Here is a 4,752-nt window from a genome sequence, read left to right as displayed (position 1 = left end):
CTTCCTGTATATTGAAAACACATTGACGCATTAGTATGAAAACTTGAATTAGGGCTACTTTTTTTTTCCTGTGGTAAGATTGGATCAATGTACTCCCTTAAGTTCATCTCAATATTACTTCTAGTGTCCCTTGCCAGACTAAAAATTGGGCATTGACATAATTCAGACACCAGTTGTATTCTGCCAAGCATTGAGGTAGTAACTCTTCCACTCTTCCAGAAGATTTTTGCACTTTTAACATTTTTCCCTTTTTGTAAAAAATATTTTTATCTTGCATTTAAGAAATAAAAAATATTTTTACAAAAAGTGACAAATTAAAAATGACAAAAAAAGATAAATACCTCTTTTTTATATATTGCAGTCTTGCACTTCCGACAAATTCCAGTAGAAAAGGAGTTCACCTTAACATTAAAACCGTTATCTATAAGCTTCCTTACTAGATTTTTTAAAGCAATTTGAGCCGTATTTTGTAGGGATATTTTGCAAACATCCAAAACAGACTATTCTCCTGATGATTTCTTTTCCTATTTTTTTTTTTTTTTTCAGTACTAATTTTTTTCTGCTAAAGTACATGAAATAATTTAAACATTCATTTTAAATTTTAAATATATGTTTACATATATAACATATATAATTCTAAAAAATAAATGTATTCTCGTTATACTTTGAAATTTATTGGGCTTTTTGTACTGCCAAAGACAACAAAGTTTCGGCACATTTAAATTTTAAATATATATAATTTAACTACTTATAATAAAAAAAACAAAAAAAAAACGTGACATTTCAATTTAGGAGCGGATAAAATTTTAATTTTTGGCTAGGGTAATTTGAGTATGTCTTTCTAATATTTCTGGCAAAAAAAATCCCAGGTATCTTCACCTTTAACCTAAACCCTCTATCTGGGAGCAGTGCACTGCACATTAAGTTATGCCTTGTCAAACAATTCGTCGCTGCTTTAACAAAAAGTCAGCATCTTTCAAATACATCCAAGATCTTTTTACAAAGCTGTTCAAACCATCATTCAAAGCTGCATATTCATCAAAGTTGCGCAAAGTAATAATTTTTAGTTAAGTAATAATTTTTAATAAAGTTCTTTATCAAACCATCATTCAAAGCTGAATATTCATCAAAGCTGCGCAAAGTAATAATTTTTTTCTTCAATGTTCACAAGGTTTATCTCAATTATATTCACAAGTAGATAGAGCTTAATCATAGTAGCAAGACAAACGCTTTCAGAAAGATATATCGGACTTTAAACGCCTTTATCAAAGACAGTATAAAAATTAATAAAAAAATTAATAATGGTAAACTTCGTTTGGGGGCTACTTTTTTAAATTGATCTCAAGTACACTTGCAATTCTAAAAATTGATTTGTTCCGTAGTTTTTTATCGTTTTCGATCTATTCAATATGCGTTTTTTTTTTAACTAGACTGGATAAACAATAAGTTGATGTTTTTCTTGTTCTGTCTCAAAAAACGAATTTTTATTTGTGTCGTGATTATAAAATCAAAGTTTGTGCCTAATGTTTGTGTTTCCGCAGTCATTAGAAGTCAGCATTTGAAGTATTACACTTAAAACATTATGACAAAAACTGTGTTTCATAGTGTTATTAGTAAGTTTAACTTTTGTAAAGAAGGTTGGATACCAAATAATAAACGTTTAAAAAATTATAAAGAAGAATTTATATTTTAAAACATTGTAAACAAACAAAAAAAAAAGACTATTAAGTTCTTTATCCAAGCTTCATCCATATTACCAATTGCAGAAAAATAGCTGTAACTCATCATGGCTGCTTTAGTTACCTGGTCGCCATTCTCAAATTCTACAAAGTCACGCATTGTTTTTCTTGCCACACATTGATCTCTATGCTGACCCTGTCATGTAATTGTTAACTGAAGTTATTTAAAATTAATCTTTTTAAACAGAAATCAAAATAAAAAAGTGAAAAATATTAACTTGAAAAATTAATAATTTGATAAAAAAAAAATCTTGTTTTTAATAACATACTAATTGAATGAAATAACAAAAAGGCGTATCCATCCCCAATAACCCTGTACAAAAAAAAATATATATTATTCAAAATAATCTTTTAAACTTTTTCAAATAATGACAAGTGTAACAACAATAACTTGAAATTAACTTGTTAATTTCAAAGGCATAAAAATGATTAACCTAACTATGGAAAATAATTAGGGCATAAAAATAATTAACCTAACTATGGAAAATAATTAGGGCATAAAAATGATTAACCTAACTATGGAAGATAATTAGGGCATAAAAATGATTAACCTAACTATGGAAAATAATTAGGGCATAAAAATGATTAACCTAACTATGGAAGAGATTGAAAAAGTAGAAAATAAAAAATTAGAATAATTTATTTTAAAAAAGCTACATTTATGCATGAATTGTAAAGTAAAAATTATCTTATAATTAAAAAATAAACATTTAAAAATGTATAAACTATAGATAAAAAACCTAGCCATAAATCTAAAATAAATGTCATCAACAAAGAATTAGCAGTCAGCAGGTAAACTTTATTTTTATCTTCTTGTAACATGTTATAGTTAAAAAGCTTCAAAATTAAAAAAGTATAGAACAATTATTTTCTACTTTTCTGTTTTAAAAAGTTTCTAATAGCATTTGTTTATAGCATATAAAACTTACTATTATAAATAAAATGACAGTTAACTGACAGCATTCTAAACTGCTTCAATAAGGTAAATATTATACTTTATAAGTAAAAAAATGCATAAATGGCCAGTTAGATGGTGAGTATTATTTTTTGAATAGAGTTTAATAGTTTAATAAAACAAAACAATTAGTTTAACAAAACAAAGATGTAAATATGTAAAAAGATAATAAAAACCATGGTGTTGTAAGATCCAATTAAAATTAAGTAGTAGACTAATGTAGGTGAAACTCCATCCTCAGGGACACAATATACTTTGTATAATATACTTTATAACTACTTTATTTAATTATAAAGTTTTGGACTTTCAATAACCTAGATAATTTAATCAACACATTTGAGTCAGTTTCAGGGCCAAATATTGCTTTGAAAACATCTCTAAACACCTCATGGATGAGGTAGCTGCAAACAAGCATAGTAAGTTTTTTTTTCAAAAAACAAAAAGAAAACAGTTAGTCTGTGTAACTAGATTTCCTGCCCTTTCAGCATTTTTTGGTACAGCAAGAAGTTTTTCTGCCTTTTTTCACAAAACAATATTGGTAACATTTTTTTCTGATCCACCAGGTATGGCTGGAAAATGTTTTTGATCAACATAAATAATAAATGGCCTATATACAAAAAAATTAGCTTTTGAACTTGTGAAAAACTAAAAACAGTTCTAGATCCTGCTCCAAAAAAAAATTACAAACAGATAGTGAAAACTTAGATTAAAGCTTTTAAAAACATTTTCAACATCATACGCCAGTGGATCTGAAGTTCGAATAACTGCAGATCTTGCAGGCTTATTAATTTGACTTAAAAATTATTTTTATTGCAATAAAAAATACAAGCTTATAAACTTGTAGCTTTTATTTCATATTTTTGAATAATATGGCTGATGATTGCTAAAAGGCATGAAACTTTAAGTTCTATTATGAAGTTGTATTTTTTCATTTAAATCACTTTAAAATAATTTAAATCTATTTTTTGAAAAAAAATATCGATCACTCTTAAACAGACAAGAGCTGTATTTCCAAAAGTATATATATATATATATATATATATATATATATATATATATATATATATATATATATATATATACATATATATATATATATATATATATATATATATATATATATATGTATGTAAGTATGCATGTATGTATGTATGTATGTATGTATGTATGTATGTATGTATGTATGTATGTATGTATGTATGTATGTATGTATGTATGTATGTATGTATGTATGTATGTATGTATGTTTGTATGTATGTATGTATGTATGTATGTATGTATGTATGTATGTATGTATGTATGTGTTGTTTTACAATATAAAATTTAAAAAAAAAAAATTGAATTAAAAGCTACCAGTATAACTAGGATCTATTTTAAAATGATCTTGGACAACCAAGCCATATTCAGGACAGCTAAACATTGTAACAATTAATGAATTCTAAAGTCAAAAAATTATTAAAAATTATTTTCATAAAAGTATAACAACTTATCTATCTATAATAGTTCCATTAGTATATTTAATAAACATTATAATATTTTTATAAAACATCAAAAGAATTAAAAAATAAAAATAAAATAGATAAAAAGGAGAAAGTAAAATAAAAACAAATCCTAAAGGTAAAAACAATATTTTAAGGAGGCGAATTACAAATTCTAAAAATTACATTATCATAAAGATCTTTTTCAATACTTGTTTCTTCTAGGTTAATAGAACTCATTCGAACTGTCTCACATACTAAAAGTTTTGGCTCAATGGAATCCCAAAATACTGATTTAGGCACATAACCTAAAACATAACAAAGGATTAAAAATATATATGATGTATGTTTGGAAACACAGTGCAAAATAAGGTAAGCCCATTAAAGCATTTAGATCAGCTACTGAAAAAAATACGTTTACTGATTTATTCAAACATTCAACAACTTTGTTAAAGAAAGACTTTATTCAGAAAGTTCAAGTGAAATTGCTTTTTAATATAAGTAATATAATTTTGACATTGAAAATTTATTTTATACATAGATATTAATGGTCAACACTCTAAACCCATTAGTAGATGTG

The 4,752-nt window shown here is 25.5% G+C and overlaps 1 long non-coding RNA gene across 1 annotated transcript; it reads right to left on the bottom strand.

Moving 5' to 3' along the window:
- Nucleotides 1–2,013: 2,013 nt before the first annotated feature.
- Nucleotides 2,014–4,441, bottom strand: LOC136084381 (uncharacterized). The gene is made up of 3 exons (XR_010640527.1): nt 4,359–4,441; nt 4,048–4,132; nt 2,014–2,052 (listed from the first exon to the last, which is right to left on the bottom strand). It is a non-coding gene; the product is annotated as an uncharacterized LOC136084381 (long non-coding RNA).
- Between the last annotated feature and the right edge of the window lie 311 nt (nt 4,442–4,752).

Source organism: Hydra vulgaris, chromosome 08 (genome assembly GCF_038396675.1).
Source record: "Hydra vulgaris chromosome 08, alternate assembly HydraT2T_AEP".
Lineage (NCBI taxonomy): Eukaryota > Metazoa > Cnidaria > Hydrozoa > Anthoathecata > Hydridae > Hydra > Hydra vulgaris.
This window is presented reverse-complemented; position numbering and strand designations above follow the sequence as displayed.